This window comes from Choloepus didactylus, chromosome 2 (assembly GCF_015220235.1).
Source record: "Choloepus didactylus isolate mChoDid1 chromosome 2, mChoDid1.pri, whole genome shotgun sequence".
In the NCBI taxonomy this organism is placed as follows: Eukaryota; Metazoa; Chordata; class Mammalia; order Pilosa; family Megalonychidae; genus Choloepus; species Choloepus didactylus.
Window position 1 is genome coordinate 166,233,923 of NC_051308.1, and position 18,846 is coordinate 166,252,768.

Consider the following 18,846-nt stretch of genomic DNA (forward strand, 5'->3'; position numbering starts at 1 on the left):
TCATGTGTTTATTTGATATCTGTAAATTTTCTTTAGTGAAGTGTCTAAGTCTTTTGCCTGTTTCAATACTGGGTTATTTTTGTATTATTGAATTTTGGGAGTACTCTATATATTTTGAATACAAGTATTTTATCAGATGTGTAAAAATACAATTTATTTTTGTATACTGATCTTATATTCTACAACCCTGGTAAAGTAACTTATTCATTCTATTAGCTTTTCTGTAGATTCCATCAGACTCTCTACATAAGCCATCTTGTCATCTATGAGGACAATTTTATTTCTTCCTTTCCAATCTAGACACCTTTTATTTCTTTTTCTGGCCTGACTGCACAGGCTACAACATCTAGTAAAATGTTAATTAGAAGAGGTGAGAACAGACATGTTTGGCTTGTTCCTTATCTTAGGGAAAAAGTATGCAGCACTTCACATTAAGCCTAAATGGTCATGATGCATTATCCTTTTATGTACTGATGGATTTAATTTGATAATATTTTAAGAAGTTTTGCATCTCTGCTCATGACGGATATTGATTTGTAGTTTACTTTTGTAATTTCTTTCTCTGGTTTTGATATTGGAGTATTATTGCCCTCATAAAATGAGTTTCAAAGTATTCTTTAATTTTCTGGAAGAGGTCATGTAGAATTGATATTTCTTAAATGTTTGCAGGAATTCCCCAATGAAACCATCTCAGGCTGCAGTTTTCTTTGTGGGAAAGAGATAATATGATGGGGGTGGTTGGGAAATGATTCCCTATAGTTATAAACAAGATCCTAACTTTTATTGTTTAGTGAATCTGTGGGTGCTTATTACATTATTAAAAATAATTAACTAAATGAAAGCAAGCCAAGCTTGGAAGAGAATGTGTTATGAACCAAGGATTATGAGTGATCTAATTCTATGTACCTGAAATAAAAATAACAAATACTCTTACCTGAATCATTATATCATATCTAGAGTTACCTAGTAGGTATTTCTTCTTGTGCAACCAACAAAACCTACCCTTCATTCTCATAGTTTCTCAAATCTTAGTTATTTCTGAATCATTCTTCTTCATCTCCTTACATTTAATAGATTGTCAAGATTTATTTATCATTATTTTATCTTTTCCCATACCATTACTTTGATTACCATGATTTGATATCAGACCTAAGTCCGAATTCCACCTATGTTGCCTCCTAAGTAGGATTCGATGAGATGAGATAACATATGTGAAAAACTGTAGAATAATACCTAATATTGGTATTTTTGTATTAGTTTCCTTGGGCAGCTGGAAAAAATTACCACAAATTTCATAGCTTAAAACAACAGAAATTCATTGTCTCACAGTTCTGGAGTTCTGGAGTATAAAAATCAGTGTTTCAGCAGGCTCATGTTCTCTTTGTAGGCTCTAGGGAAGATTTTCCTTCTTCCTAGTTTCTAGTAGTTTCTGGCTATCTTTGGCATTCCTTGGTTTGTGGACATTACTCAGATCTCTGCCTCTTTCATTACATGGTATTCTCCCTTTGGGTCTATGTCCAAATTTCCCTCTTCTTCTAATGACACTAGTCATACTGGGTTTAGGACCCACCTTAAACCAGTATGACCTCATCTTAATTTGGTTACAAAGTCCCTATTCCCAAACAAGGTCACATTCACAGTTTCCTGATGGACGTGTGTTTTGGGGGGACAGTACAGTAAGTATTAATAATTTTGGTGAGTTGCATTACTCTTGGTTTTGCTGACTACATTTTTTAAAAATTATATTCAGTTTTACTGAGATATATTCACATACCATGCAATCATCCATGGTGTACAGTCAACTGTTCATAGTACCATCATATAGTTATACATTCATCATCCCAATCTATTTTTGAATATTTTCCTTACACCAGAAAGAATAAGAATAAAAAATAAAAGTAAAAAAGAATACCCAAATCATCCCCCCCATCCCACCCTATATTTCATTTAGTTTTTGTCCCCTTTTTCCTACTCATTCATCCATACACTGGATAAAGGGAGTGGGATCCACAAGGTTTTCATAATCACACTGTCACCCATTGTAAGCTACATTGTTATACAATCATCTTCAAGAGCCAAGACTAATGGGTTGGAGTTTGATAGTTTCAGGTATTTACTTATAGCTATTCCAATGCATTAAAACCTAAAAAGTGTTATCTATATAGTGCATACGAATATCTACCAGAGTGACCTCTCGACTCCATTTGAAATCTCTCTTGCTGACTACATTTTACCCTCTTCAGTAAAAATGTACATTTCCCTGCCATGAGAATATTTACAGATATTACTTGTGTAATTTTTAAAAGAGTAATTACTGCCAAAAGGTATGAGGAAAATTTGAGTAATTGCACATGAGATTAAAGGGACTGATCATTTTAGCTGAATTAATTGACCAGAGGGAACCTCAAGAAGACATTTTTTTTTCCTGGTTAAATGAACAGAAAAGTGTGTGGATTGGTGACAGTGAAGAATTAGCCTGTCCAGAGTAGTCCTGGAGAATAAATGAATCAGCTAGCTCTCTTCATTTATTTTTCTTCAATTATATCTTCTTTTGTCGTTTCAGAATAAAATAAGATATGTTTTTAAAATTTGCTATTAATAAAACCACTTAAAATAGATTTTTAAATATTATTTCAGTGTTCTGGGCTCTCCATTTTGAAATCAGTGAATATTTCAATAGTATTATCCTAAATTTTTCGGTTAAAATATAAGCAAGTGATCTTTTACTAACAGTTTGTTCTGTTCTGCCTTTAGAATAAAAAAGTTGTAGCAAAATAAATCATGATCATTTTTATTTGGTAGTTTACTAGCATTTTGCATTCTGGAATTGGTTTTTAAGGTGCAGATTGCAAACCAATAGGATTCACATCTCTTAAACCTTTTTATGTTGTAGAAAAAAATTCAAGGTCCTGCAGGATAAATATTTACAGGATTGCTTTTCAGATAATTAAGAAAGGTGTGACTGCCTGGAAGAGTGTATTTCAGTTGCTAGCTAGATGTTTTGTGTTAAACCAAGGTTAAAGGTATGATTTTGACTCCAACTGACCTACTAACATACAGGAAAGAACTCAGATCCGCAGTCATTGATTATATTGTCTTATCTAAGTCTACTATCTTATTAATACATCTTTTGACCACAAAATGAATAAAATTAAAGATGATGATAAACCAGCTAAAATTTTTCGAGCCTTTACTGTGTGCCAGGCAAGGTGCTAAGTCACTAAGAAGTATTATTTCATTTACTCCTCACAACAACCCTGTGAGATAAATAATATTATCAAGCTCTCTTTCATAAAAAATTTCCGAGGACTGTATTTTAAAATTTGATAAAAAATACAAGAATAATATCTTGGAGTTTATTTAAAAGGGCTTGAAATCTGTCACTGGGTAAAGATGGGAAAGTGAGACAAATGTCAAATAACTTGCCCAAGGCCGTACAAGTAATGAGTGTGGACCTGGGATATTCGGTGCAGAATATCTGTTTGGGGTGATGGAAAAGTGTTGGTAATGGATGATGGTGATGGTAGCACAATATTGCGAATGTAAAAAACAGTGAATTATATATTTGATTGTGGCTAAAAAGGGAAATTTTAGGTTGTATATATGTCACTACAATAAAAATTAAAAAAGAAAACACCAAAGGGCTGTACAACACAAATAGTGAACCCTAATGTAAACTATGGGCTATGGTTAGTACAATTATAATAATATTCTTTCATCGGTTGTAACAAAGGTACCATACTAATGCAGATTGTTAATAATAGAGAAAACTGTGTGGGGATGGTGGGGAAGGTATATGGGAACTTTAATTTCTGCATGATTTTTCTTAAACCTACAGTTTCTCTAATTTAAAAAAAGGGAAGCCCAAGCAATCTGGCTATAGAATCAGCATTCTTAAGCATTATATTATGCTGATGCCAAGAAATCAATATAATTGGGGGGAAATACTTACCAGGTAAAAATGAGTTTTACCTCTTACTATAATCAACAGAACCTTTAATCCAATTATTTGAGAATGACAATACTGTCAAGTAGGAATAGGAATATGTTGGAAGCCAAAAAGGCATAATTGATAGTACTCTCTACAATGAGTGAATTTGTAATCTTTAGCTGGCAACTGGAAATAGAAAATGGTGTTAGTTAAGTGACAAAAAGTTATTTTAACCCATGGGAACTGTATAGTTTTTATTTAACCAAGTTTATTTTCTTTTAAATTGATACATACTAGCAATTATTCTCTTAGTATTACCTGGAGTTAAGTAGACAATTAGGTTATTGAGTGAGTCCCAGGTGCTGAATGAGATGCTAGCTGATCTTGGTTTAGAATTCATTTAGTGGACTCATTCATATGTGAGAAAGTTGGGCACTGTTTTGGTGTGTGATTTTGCAAGTGCCCAAGTCAGAGACATGCATATAGTGTTCCTAGTTCTATAATTAATTATATTAAGGAATTAAATAACAGAATCCTCATGTACACTTTTGCTTTGATTAGGAACATATTTAGATGTCCAATCATTCTGCTAAATTGCCAAGAGTACAGAGGCTTCTGAATTTCTTAAATAACAGAACATTGTTCAACACCATACTCTTAGAGTAGCCAGATTTACTTTTGGTTGCATAATACCAGTGAGAAACTTTAGTTTTATGAAGACTTTAATCAGTATTAATTGATTCCAACAAAGCCATGACATGGACTCTGTAAAATGTTGAATTAGTTGGATGTCACACATTTTAGGGAATCTTAACGCTAAATCATAAACCCATCAAAGAACTCGTGGAAGGGGGTCATAGACACTGACTTTCGGCCAAGAAGTGGAGCCATGAAACTCTCTAAACCTCAGCTGGAATTTTTCAGTTCCCTTAAGTCTTCTGCCTTCTGTCCCCTACTACCTCTCTCCATTCTCACTCCATAGTGCCTTGAATACATGTTCTTCCTCCCAGAAGGGCACATACACCTTAAACTCGACCCAAACTGCCTCCCTGTCAGCCAACAAGAGACCATGCCTTGCACATTAAAGCTGCTCAATCTATACATGATCATAATTATTTAGAGTGTGATGGGAAATATGAAATAAAAAATTCAAAGCAAATGGCATATATAGCTCAATCTTGTCATAACTTGTCATAAACCTCATGAAAATAATTCAAACACATGTATTTTAAAATTTTATAAAAATATTAATGCAAGAATAATCAGAATTTATTTGAAAATAAATTTGAATTTGCAATCTTTTAAAATATTTTGGTGTCTAATGACCTTTGCAGCAAAACCTAGTGGTAACTTGCCAGTTTATTGTTGATGTTTCAACAAAAAGAAGCCATGATGGTGGAGGGAACACTGGATTTAGAGTCAGAAAACTTGGATTATAGTTATTTCCCAGGCCATTTATTACATTTGGCTTTGGACACATCACTTAACTTCTGTGAACTTCTGTTTCATATGTAAAATAGGTATAATAATGCTTTTCTCAGTATATTGCCAAATAAAATGGACAGTTCCCTCTTTCTGAACTTCACTTTACATCTGATGCTATCAGTCATTCCTTTCTTCTTGAAATTTTCCTTGCTTGGCTCCATGACACCATTCTCTTTCTGTGCTTTCATATCTCTGATGATTCGTTTTCTGTCTCCTTTGATGGCTTCTTTTCTTCTCGCCACCTTTTAGTGTTGTTTGTCCCCAGGTTTCAGTCTTTGTCCTTTTCTTTTCACCCTACACTTTTCTTCAGTGATTTAATACACTTTTGATAGTTTAAATTACCTCTTGAGCCTCATTGCTCAAGTCCTCCTTCCCACTCTGTAACCCATACTGAAATATTCAAGACTTTGCACAGCTTGAATTTCTTCCCATTTCCATATCCCTATTTCATTTAGCTAACTCCTACTCATCTTTTAGTCTTTAAATTTTCGCTTTCTCCAGGAAGGCTTCCATGACTCCACAAAACTGTGTTAGGTGCCTGTGGGATCCCAGGGCCCAGGCTCCCCCTCCATATTGGGGAATGAGGTCTCACAGCATGACCGGGACAGAAGTTGAAGATCATTAGACTACCTCAGAGAAGAAAGTATGTACAGATGGTATCGTAAGCAAAGCATTGAAACTCCCGTCCTCTGATCACAGTTGATAACAAATCTCCAGACCTCTGTGTCACGAGACCCTGCTAAAACTCTGTTCTCATACCCTATGGAATGTCATTGTCCTAGCCCTTATGAGTGTCCCTTTGCACCCCCACCCTTGCAGAGCACTGACTTCCATTTTCTGGCTGGCCACCACTGGGAAGAATTTTCTCCTGTTCGTAAGTCCTAATAAACCCAGGTCTAGCTCTATGCCTAGCGTGTTCTTTGGTCTTAGGGCTATGCTGACCCAAGCCCTCCAAAAGCTGGGTTGAACAGTGCCTCTCCTGTGTTTCTCCAAAACACCTTGTGTTTACTATGATGCACGTACAACAGTGTACTGTAATAACCCACTTTGTTGACTATCTCCTCTACCTGAATATGAGCTCTTTGAAAGTAGAGACTGGGTTTTGTACACCATTGTATCCCCAGCACTTAGCATGTGCCTGACATATAGAAGACACGTGTAATAACTGTTTGCTGAATGGATAAACCCTGCCAGCTTCAAGGTGAAGCACTTTATAAATGGTTAAGTGTTGTTTGGATATAAAGTATAGTTATCATTATGCAGGGATACAATATAAATAAAACATGCCATTCATTACCCAAATATTTATTATCCTCTGTGTGCCTGGCATGCTGTTAAGTATTGAGTATAGAGCAGAGAATAAAATAGATGCTTGTGCCTGTTCTCAGTAGTCGCTTGGCAAAAACTCTAAACAAAAGGCTTGGAACAGGATTTTTAGGTGGTATAGTCTGCTTTGCTATCTGCAGTAACAGATAGGGCTCTACCATTAACCATACCTGATATTACATCAAAAGGCCCCAACCTAAGAACCAAAGATCAATGACTTCCATTCTTGATTTGCATTCTGTACTTCTCTCACTGCCACCCTGATTTTCATCTGTACACGTGGTAGACTTTATGCTCCCTTCCCAGATTAAAGGGAATAGGTTCCTTTCCAGTGCATAGCTCAATGCCCACTATATAATTATAATTTAAAATAAACCCCAAAAGCTGTCGTGGAAAGATTTTCATATCCATGCAATAATCATCAAAACTGACAAATCTGAAAGATCCATTTCTTTGACTCAACTTTTATTCTCCAAATGAAACTGTCTATACTATATTTTAAAATCTTCTGTTGGACATTTACAGAGAATTCTTAAATTAATTATTTGAAAGCATTCTCAAATTCCAAATATCCATTCAATCTTTGACTCATTTTTCATCTCCTCCCACTTTCATTCTTTTTGCAAATCTTAGTATATGTGTCGCTGAAGCAAGCACTTTGCAAATTTTATCAGTCAACATTTCACTTACCAATTTATAACTTATGTGGAATTTGCTGCTTTGTTTAGCAGAAAGGCTCAAGCTTGAGCTTTTTATATAATTATGCTTACCAGAAATACTCTTTTAAATATATTATTCACATATATATTAATAAACTTAAAAAATGAGAAGTTATAACATCCAAAGTATTCACTTTAACAGTTTTCTTTCATTTCATTTTCATATTATCAAATCTTTTTAATAGCTACCAGCATCCAGTGTGAGGACATAAAATTAGCCTAGTTGCTATAGGGCAGCTGTTTTAATGTAGTTTCTCCTCCAATACTCTTAACTTATATTCATTATCAGAATAATGATTTTAAGACTATATTATTAATAAAATTAGGTTCAAAAAAGTAACTTCCATGATAAGCCCTGATTCTTTTGATTTCTTAATATCACTTAACAACCCACCATTCTTTCTGCCTTCATCCAGGCCTACTAGGCTGTCCATTTGACTACTGAATCTCTATCTCTGTGTGCTCCCTATCTCTAGTCTATCACCCCAACTCTGAAGATATGAATTACATAATGCATCATGGATCAGAATCAAAATCCTTGTGTGCTGGTTTGAATCTATTATGCCTCTCACAAAAGCCATGTTCTTTTAATCCAATCTTGTGGGTGCAGACTTATTAAGGGTGGGATTTTTTGATTAGGTTGTTTTTATGGAGGTGTGACCCACCCAACTGTGGGTGAGACCTTTTGATTAGATTATTTCCATGGAGGTGTGACCCTGCCCATTCAAGGTGGGTCACGATTAGTTTACTGGACACCTTAGGAAAGCTCAGGGGCCAACACAGACCCAGACACTTGGAGATGCAGAATGAAGGATGTTTGGAGATGCTAACCTGAGAGATAAAGCCCAGAGTTTGCCCTGGAGAAGCTAAGAGAGGACTCCCAGATGCTTAGAGAGAAACGCCCTTTGAGAACAAGTAAGGATGCACAGGAGCTGAGAGAGAGAAGCTAGGAGAGACGGAAGCCCAGAGACATTTTGGAGAAAGCCATTTTGAAACCAGAACCTGGGAGCAAAGGACCAGCAGATGCTAGCCATGTGCCTTCACAGCTGACAAAGGTGTTCCAGACACCATTGGCCTTCCTTCAGTGAAGGTAACCTCTTGTTGATGGCTTAGTTTGATCAATTTTATGGCATTAGAACTGTAAATATGTAACCTAATAAATCCCCTTTATAAAAGCCAGTCCATTTCTGGTATTTTACATTCCAGCAGCTTTAGCAAACCAGAACATCTTGTCAGGGCATGACAACCCCTGACGCAGGTTTCCTCAGACTGTCTGAGTTCCTTTGTCTCTTCCCATTCCTTCAAACTTCCAACTAGACAAATATATACAATGGTCTTTTATAAAACAATACAACAATAATCTTTCCAAGATTATTCCTAAGTCACTTTTTTTTTTTTTTACCAGTTGTGCCAGTTTGAATGTATTATGTCCCCCAAAATTGCATCTTTGATGCAGTCTTGTGGGGGCTGATGTATTAGTGTTGATTAGGTTGGAACCTATTGGTTCAGTGTTTCCATGGAGATGTGACTCAATCAACTGTGGGCGAGACATTTCATTGGATCAGTTCTATGGAGGTGTTGCCCCACCCTTTCAGGGTGGGTCTTTATTGGATCACTGGAGTACTTTAAAAAAAGAGCAACATTTTGAAGAATGCACAGGAGCTGAGAGAGGAGCTGAACACAACCCAGGATCAGCAGATGCCAGCCATGTGCCTTCCCAGCTAACAGAGTTTTTCTGGATGCTATTGGCCTTCCTTCAGTGACAGTATACTGTGTTGATGCCTTAATATGGACATTTTCGTGGTCTTCAGACTGTAGCTTTGTAACTAAATAAAACCCTTTATAAAAGCCAATCCATTTCTGGTGTTTTGCATGACAGCAGCATTAGCAAACTGGAACACCAGTGAAGTATTTTCCTGACGTAATTATAATAGAAATTGTGATTTTCTCCACTTTGTCCTATGGATAGACGTTTTTTTCTCTTTTAGTCCCTGACATCTCTAAGCTTCTAGGTGTATCTGGAATAAACTTTTAAATTTTTTATTTTGTTAAACATCTCAAACATGTAAGTCTAATGCATCTTTTTTAACTTTTTATTATGCAAAATTGGAGACTAATATAATGAACCCCCATACACCCATACCCATGAATTTCAACAATTACCAGGTTTTCCATTGTCTTAAACAAAACACAGTCAGTTTTAGTTATTTTGTGCAACACCTACTTCAGTATAACACAAAGAACTTTACAGATGCTCTAAGTCATACTCCTGGCCCTATGCAATACATCCTGCTATCCCCTCAGAATTATGCCCAGAATCAAAACCCATAACTCTTGCCTTGTATTCTCCTTTGGGAAGACTTTAAATTAGCTACTCACTTAAAAAAATAGTAAATTCTCATTTGCTGAGGTCAATTATAAAATAAAATTACATTTATAAATAAAATATAAGGAAAAATTTAAAACTACAATACGCGGTAAAGGAGAAACCTGGAGCCACTATACTGAATAAAGGAAAAGGGTAGAATCTAACAATTGACTCTCTATTATGTGCGTACACTAGGTAGGTCTGCATATTATTTCATAACTTTAGTGCTGATGAATATGATGGAAACAAGATTGAATGAGAAAAGATGAAATTTGCTAAAATGAATAAATATTCATTCAGGAAACATTTATTGAATATCTTTATACAGCACACTAGACACATTATCAAGATGAACAGGATAAAATATCTGTTACCATGGAGTTCATAGTCCAAGTGGGATGAAAAATAGTTACCAAAAAATATAAGAAGGCTTACATTTTTAGTTTAGAAAATGTTTATTTAGGTAACATCTGAAAGTGTGTAAAGGCCTATAAAAATAAGCTCTGTGATATTCAAGAAAATTCCCTCACTAGAAGAAAGGGCATGAATTAGAACAGTAGTTCTTAAATTTGGGGGGCACCAGATGCCTATTACTGAGAACCCTAGAGAACTTTTGTTCATATGGACTATATCTATAGATATTTAGTGTATTAGAAATTGAAAGAGTAACTTTTCAAACATATACATGCCACTTAAAATAACAATAACAAACCTATGATATATGAATATAACATTTTAATGAAAAATAACTATATTTCAAAATAAAAAATTTTTAAGCAGAATGGCATTGTTTTACATTTTTGCAAATCTTTTTAATATCTGGCTTAATAAAAGACAGGTACATTCTCATATCTGCTTCTGCATTCAAACTATTGTGATATGTTGTTTTAATAAAGTATATGAAGAAAACATGGCCCCCTACAGATATGTAGTTAGAAAAGGAAGGACTTCATGGAACTTAGACGGGTCTTGGATACTCCTAGGGGTTCTCAGACCACACTTTGAGACTTGCTGATTTAGAGGAAAGAAATATCCTATCAAATCTTGTCAGTTCTCTTTCTAGAAATGTAGTCGTTTGAGTGAAAACTCCCTCACTGAATTTTAGAATGCTAAATGGACATTGGTTTAACAACGATACTTAGTAACCTGAATGCCAAAGGATTTTACTTCTGGAATCTCACAGACTTCTTAACCTGGTATAAAGTGGTTTTTCTTGTTTTAGCAAGCGGGTACAATGTCCTTGGCCACCTTCAAGGGGCAGCAGCAGCACAATTTCAGCCTCATTGCACTTTTCTGGTGTCTAAGATCCCAGGCAAGCCAGCTGAATTGTTAACATGAACAACGGTAAAGGGAAACCAAAGGATAAAGTTGAACATGTGGTTCATCAGCAAGAGTTTGTTCAAAATAAAAAGGCTGGATTACAAAGGGATTTAGTAATGCTCTTCTTAGCATACTGAGAATTTATATTACATGAAAACAACCAAGTAAGCAGAGGTTTAATAGGAAATATTGCTATACTACTATAGCATGTACATAATTTACCAAAGAAAAGGTGCTTTTTTTTTTTTCAAATTTGACTGATCAGGTTTGTACTTACAATATAATATTTTCATGAAAAGGAGAATCTACTGTGTACCAGGCATTATATAAGCCTGGGAATGGCATATAAAATGAATAAGAGAGCCTTTGAAATCAAGTAGCTTTGGTAGGAGAAATAGAAAGTGTGGTGGTTTGGAACTGTATGTACCTCAGAAACTCATGTTCTTAAAGCTAATCCATTCCTATGGGTGTGAACCTATTGTAAGAAAGATCTTTTGATGAGGTTACTTCAGTTAAGTCATGGCTCAGGGTGGGTCTTAATCTGCTTACTGGATTCACACTCTTTATAAGAGAATGAAATTCAGATAAAGGGAGAGAAAGTCATGGAACACAAGAAGCTGAAAGCAACAAAACCCGGAAGAGAAGGAAGAGACCAGCAGATGCCACCATGTGCCTTGCCATGTGGCAGAGGACCCAAGGATCACCAGCTGCTGGTCTTTGGGAAGAAAGCATCGCCTTGATGATGCCTTGATTTGGACATTCTCACAGCCTCAAACTGTAAGCTATACCCATTGCTAAAAGCCATCCCATTTCATGGCATCTGCTTTGAGCAACATAGCAAACCAAAACAGAAGGGATCACAACTAATTAAAACACAAATTAGTAAGTGCTACAATAGCAGTATCGACCATGGCTACTGACTCATGGAAAATTTATGGACAAGACTATTGTAGGGTTAAGGAAGGGTTTGTAGTTAAGGAAGTTTTCATAACCACGGTGACTTTTTACTTAGTCTTTGAAGGATACATAGGATTTCACAAAGTGGAAAATAGGAAAGGGTATATAGGCAAAAGAACCAATGTGAACAAAACCATCAATGTCTAATGACCCACTGCAAATTTGGGGAGCTATAAGTTTTCCAGTGAATCTATAGTAAAACTAGAAAGACAGGCTGGGAAGATCTCTAAATGCCACATTAAGAAAAAGTTTAGACTTGATCTGAGAGGCAATGGGGAGCCAGCAAAGATATTTTAAGCAGGAGAGTGACTTAGATATGTATTCTAGAAAGGAAAAGAGAGAGAGAGAGAGAAAGAGAGAGAGAGAGAGAGAGAGAGAGAGAGAGAGAGAGAGAGAGAGAGAGAGACTTTGATTGTAGTGCAAAAAATTATGTGGGAAAAGACTAGAGGGAGGAAAACAAGTAAATGGACTTGGCAAGAGGAAATAAGGGCCTGAACTAGGACAACAGCAATAGGAATGAAAAGTTGGGAGACACATTTTAGAAGGAGAATTGACAAGACATGGTGACACATTAATCCATTCATTTAATAAATATTTATTAAGCCACTACTATATGCCGGGCACTGTCATAGGCTCAGGGGAGATGAATATATAATATGTTGTATTCATATGATTGCCTGTGATACTTTTCAAAGTGCATTCACCACACTATGAGCCCCTAAAAGATAAGAACTGTACTCTACTTCTCTCTATATCCTTAGAATCTCACATATCACCTAGGACCCAGTACAAGCTCAATGCGTATTTAAGTGGATAGGTGACAAAGAGATAACGGAAAAATTGTCTGATTCAAAATCAGCCCAAATAAGACACAAGATTGATATCTCCAAAAGGAAGGCTGATGATACAGAAGCAACAAGAAAACAAAACAAAACAAACAACAATAAAATACACCTAAGAAGAAGAAAAATAAGACGGGAGAGGGTTTAAAGTAGATATCATGAACAACCAGAAACCTGGAGCTTCAGGAAGTTGGCTTCCCAAGAAAATGGATGTGGAAACTGCTGGAGGAGTCTGGGCCTCCTCATCCTTTGCAAGTGGAAGATGGTCTTTCCTTGAAGGACATAGCTGAGAATGAGAAGACCCAGGCCACTGGCTCCAAACCAAGAAAGGCAGAACAGTAGGTAACTGCTCGTCATGGTCAAGTTCTAGTGGTCACAAAACGCTCCTAACCACTTTTAGGATGGGGAGGAAGTAGAACTACTTAAGAGATCCTGGGAAATATTTCTTTCCCAGAAATATCTCCACTATACTATCTAAAATCTCACCGGTTAAAATATTTGATTTGTTTGGGCTAGCAATACAGGTCCCTTCTAGCCCTGTTGACACCAATAATTAGTCAATGAATGCTAATCTCTTCTTCCCCACCCCCATGCTCATATAATTTAAGAGAAGAATGGCTAACCAAAACAAATTTACAACATTTAAAGTTCAGCTTACCTAACACCAAGGCCAGCAGACTTTCTATCATAGCATAGCTTCAGACTTGTCCTAATACTTACATAGGAGATTGCATACTCAAAAGTCTAGGATAAGACAGGAAATATCAGTGACTGATGGATGACCAGGTGTAAACAATAGCGAATGGCAGAGTCTATGTCAAACTGGAGAGCATGTGCCCTGTCTGAGGTGGCAGCCACTAGTTTGTTCCAGTAACATCGTATTGTTACTATGCAGGACTGTGGACCTAGTTTTGTCAGGATCTTCCAATTTTTCAAAAGAGACTGGAAATCCATATTTTCTTATACAATTTACCAATTTTTAAGTATGTCTATTGCTGGAAGTGGCTGTTTGGCCACCAGTTTGTGTTCCCTGAAACTGGGCAGCACTGAGAAAACGGGAAGGGGTAAAGGGATGTCCTACTTTGGCCAAAAAGAGGGAGGCAGAGTCAAAGAGGAAGAAAAGACAGATCAGACACAGAAAAGAAGGTGGGAGGCAAATTTCACCAACCTCAAAACCTGGCCTAGGGAGCCCCAATCCATCTGTCTTCTCATCTGACAGCAAAAAAGAGATGAAAAGGAACACTCTTGATTGGGGCTTGGTATACCATGGCAATTTAGATATCTAGCTGATGCTTGCGTAAGAGTAACCTCCAGAATAGTCTCTCTGCTCTATCTAAACTCTCTTAGCCACTGAACCCTTATTTTGTTACATTTCTTTTTCCCCTTTTGGTCAAGAAGGCATTGTCAATCCCATGATGCCAGAGCCAGGCTTATTATACCGGATATTTTAATAGGAAAAAAATGTAACAATTCAAATGTGTGCAAGTGATATATAACTGCAATTATAAAGCCAGAAGAAAGAGAACATTAAAGAAACTACACAGGTGATATGGAATACACATGGATGAAATAAAAACAAAAATATGTGAAATTAAGAATTTTGTAGGTCATTTTCTCACTAAATTATGAAATAACCTACCACAATAGTTTTTGTGTGTGGCCTATGTAATATAAAATATATTGAGTCCCCTTTCCTCTAAAAACTTTTCAACATCTGCTCATTGGTTACATACTTTTGGGTATTCATTACACTGTTTTCTTTCGTTTAGACATATACAAACCTCAGTATTTTAATTTAAATAATACTTTTCTTTGCCTTTACAGTATTTTGAACATAGCTGGTAGACTTTATTTTTTTCCTACATGAAGTATGTCATTTCATGCCACTGGGGTTCTAAGCAATCTAAATCCCCAATCAGTCTCTTCCATATATACATATTCAGTTTTCATTCTGTTCACAAATGAAACTCTAACCTAAATACTCTAAGTGAAATTTCAGGGGAAAAGTACTGTTCAAAAAACCTACATAATACATTCCTTTGTTGATGCTAAATATAGCCATGTCAAGATGACATACATTTTGATAAAAATGGGTTTTACATATCAAATTTTCGAAAATAGCACAGATTCCATTTTAAGGTGAGCAGGAAAAATTGCTATTCACTACAATTCAGTTTAAAAAAATCATTTAGAATCATCTATTAAAACTGAATGACATTGCTCTCCTGTGACTATAGCCATAGTACTTCATTAGAGTGTATAAAGCACAGATATGCATAAGTAAATAAATAGACATATAGTCTATCTATGATATTTTTTAAAACAATGTATTGAGGAAACTGGGTTTAAAAGAATTTTGTCATTTGTGCTTTTTTGCTCTTTAAGGGAGTTCTTGCAGAAAAAAATACAGAATTGCACAAATTTTTCTTTAAATTATTCCTAGGAAGCATCAGTCAAAATATAAAACATCTTTTAAAAAACGTGCTAGTAACTGTGAGGATGAATCTGAATCAGTTACATTAAATAATCAAAGTTTCTTTATACTGAATATACCCCCCCAAAAAAAAAACTCCTTTCCCTCATTTGATTAATTATGTATTTTTTACCTTACCATTACCTCGAAACGCAAAAGAATTTCGGAGAGTTATGTGCATTCCGAGTTTTTTTTTTTTTTTTTTTTTTTTTATTGCAGCAATTTATCCCGTAAAAGGATAATATTGGGGGGTATATTTTGTGGTTCACTTAACTTGTGACTAAGTTGGTATAAATACCTAAGTCTATTAAATCACACTACCCAAGACATAGTTATGTTATGACTCGCAGGGGAATGAGCCCCTGTTGCATGAATTCATTAATAAAATTTAGGTGATGAGAGATGTTCCCATTGCTTTGGTCACAGAACTACTTTCTTACACTATGGCTTACTTCTTTTCTCTACCTGCCTCTTTTCCAAGGACAGACATTTTGTTAGGGCAGATCCTTATGCTATTTTTACCTTGCTATCTCTCTCTCTCCCCAACTCTCTTTGTGCATATTATGAACCTTTAATAAACATAAAACGAAGATCTCAAAGTCACAGCAATGTTAACTAACCTCTAGACTTGTTTTTCCCCCACAAATGCCAATAATAATAAATTTTTAGCTTTTGTAGAGCGTTTCGCAGTTTACGAACACTGTTGAAATGGCTCTGCATTTTCAAAAAGCAAATAGCCAAGGGAGGTCTCAAGAGGTGACTACATTCTTCACTCATTTCAACTTCTAGAATTAGTTCCTCAATTCCCAGCATCCCACCTCAGGCAGAAGCACGAAAAACAGTTTGGAGGAGGGGGTAGATGTTAAGACAATTAAATCGCATTTCACTCCCCAACCTACACAATGACAGATCAGGAATCATTCCTCTCAAAAATAACAGGCACTACTGGCGCAGACCCAGACAGTGGTAGGGGCACGTGGTGGGGGTACTCCTCCCCGGGACGACACTGAACTTCAGCCGCTCGGACCCCCAAGGGTATAGCAGAGGGACTTGGACCCACTCCGCTCACGGAGTGCTCGTTCCCAAAAGGTTGGAAAAAGAAAGCACTCAACACTCAACCGATAAGGCTCAAGCGGATCAAGAACAGGGAAACAGGGCAAGGAAATCGCAACCCCAAGCCGGAGGCCGGTTAATTCGGAGAGGACAGTGAGGCAGACCCGGGTGCGCATTCCGCCGAGCCCGAAGGACGCGGCTCCGAGGGCCGGTTTGCTCAGGTCCAGGACCAGCTCGGAGCCACATCTGGATGGTACCCGACGCGCTCCTGTGCGGCAGCGTATCCCGCCAGGGGCCCGCGTGCGGGGAGCTCTTCCCCGCAGCCGCCCCCCAACGCGGGGTCCCCACATCTCCGCCCTCCGCCACCCAGGCCCCCTGCACTCCCGACTCCTCTCACCCGCCAGGAGCCAGCGAGAAGCGAAATGTCCTCCTCGCGCGCGGAGAGGCTGTTCGCGTCCTGCACCTGGGTGTGGGCAGGGTTCTGTGCGCTCCGGCTGCTACCGCTGCTGAGCCAGCCGCTGGGAGCCCTCTGGCTGCCGTCGCCGCCGCCGTCTCCAGCAGCAAGTTTCCATAAAAGTCCTGGTGCGCAGCCTGTTCCTGCATTCCAGGCGGGCCCAGAGCCGGCTGCAGCTGTTCCAAAACACAAGGCCAGCTCCCCCTCCTCCCGCCACCCCCCTCCCCCCTACCTCGGTCGTATCGCCGGGAGAGGCGTGGAGAGACAAGGAGGAAAGCAGGCGAGGGGGGCGGTGGCTGCCAACTTTCCATCAGAACCTGCCTGTCGCCCGGCACTCGGTCCTGAGCTAAACCCCTAACTAGGGCCTGCCTCCACCTCGGCCAGGGCCCGGCGGAAGGACGCTGCCTCCCCTCTAAGAAAGGAGTGATGCTGAAATGGACTTCATTACGAGGCTGGAGTCGGCTCCCCTGCCCACAACCCGTTTGCTCTGGGGCCCAGTTCTCTCAGCTGTTCTTCAAGGCCTGGTTTTCAGTGAAGAAGCCAAGCCACATTATATCTTCTTCCAAAGCATTACCTTCAGCCAACTTTTCTTTTATTAGCGAGAGGGCGGGGATCAATCCCCGACGACTTCATCTGTCTGTTGCTTTTCTCCCGTCTTTAACTTCAAGGAGAGTTGTTGATAAAGTGTTTTGTTTTGTTTTTGTTTTTAAAGAATAAATAATTTGAAGGCGAACAATTTCTGGCCTCCCGAACCTTCATAAAGGCCTCTGAGAATATTAGACATCCATAATCTTTTTCAGCTTGGGACCACCACCCTGTCAATTAAACCCATCAGATAACGCCTGAAACATGCATCCAGAGGGACATTTTCTTTCCTTAACACCTCACATTCAATCTGTTACCAAGATCCTACCAATTCTACTTTAAAATGTACCGGAAAAAAAAATAAATAAATAAAAAAACAAGATCCGACCATCTTTCACAATCTGTATTGTATTACGGTATTGTGAGGGAAAGAGGTTTTTTGTCTAAGGAACTGTAAGAATGGAGTTGTCCTTACTGAGCCCCAAGGGGAAGACTGTGGGAAGAGGAGGTGCAGGCAGTGGCCATCAGGAGCTCATTTTGGACATCAGAAAATTATTAGAAATGAAAGATATGCTAATGTGTATAAATATCCCTTGTAGACTTACCATGATCAGTTGGGTTTGTTCTCAAACTTATGTCTGTTGCATGTTATTGAAATTACATAAAATAAAGAGTACAAAAATAAGAAATAAAAGAGCAAAAGAAAGCTATAGTTTTTATAAAAAGCTCAGTTGAATGCTTTGAAAAGACTTGATAAAGCAAAGAGCTTACAAAAGTGGTCATCAATTGAGGTGTGGGGAAGACCTGGGTACAAAATTTCAAATATCTAGGAGGAATCTGCACTTACTACTTCCCATGTGTCTAAATTTTTCCTTCTTTTAAAAGTAAGGGAAACTGGAAATATCAGACAATGGTTTGGGGTGCACTTTATGCAACAAATATATCTCAGAATACTGAGCAGATCCATATTCCAAGTAAAGGCTTTGACCCTATATCAAAAATAAGTCCAAGAATGTACACTTATTCATTTAAAATTTGAATGTCTAAATTATATATGTATAATTTTTAATGATTCCCTGCTGTGGTAGGCAGCCACCAAGATGACCCCAAATAATCCCACCTCCTGGTATTCATGCCCTTGTATAGTCTTGTCCCATGATGTGTCAGGATTGGTCTATGTGACCAACAGAATATGTAATAAGTGTTGGTATATCACTTCCAAGGCTAGGTTATAAAAGACTTTCATATAACCTTTTAATAAAAAAGCCTTTGCCTTGCTCTCTTTTGGATTACTCACTCTGGGGAACACTAGCTGCCATGTCTGAAGGACACT

The 18,846-nt window shown here is 37.6% G+C and overlaps 1 protein-coding gene across 6 annotated transcripts in view; it reads right to left on the reverse strand.

Annotated features, from left to right (window-relative positions):
* Positions 1–17,101, reverse strand: part of NEXN (nexilin F-actin binding protein) — a 50,225-nt gene extending 33,124 nt beyond the window's left edge. For 4 of the 6 annotated variants that reach the window (XM_037826862.1, XM_037826863.1, XM_037826861.1 and 1 more), the window contains exon 1: positions 16,872–16,988. The gene's annotated coding sequence lies outside the window, so the exon portion shown is untranslated. Of the gene's footprint in view, positions 1–16,871 lie in introns of all 6 variants that reach the window. The other 2 variants (XM_037826865.1, XM_037826864.1) reach the window with 2 other exon arrangements.
* Between the last annotated feature and the right edge of the window lie 1,745 nt (positions 17,102–18,846).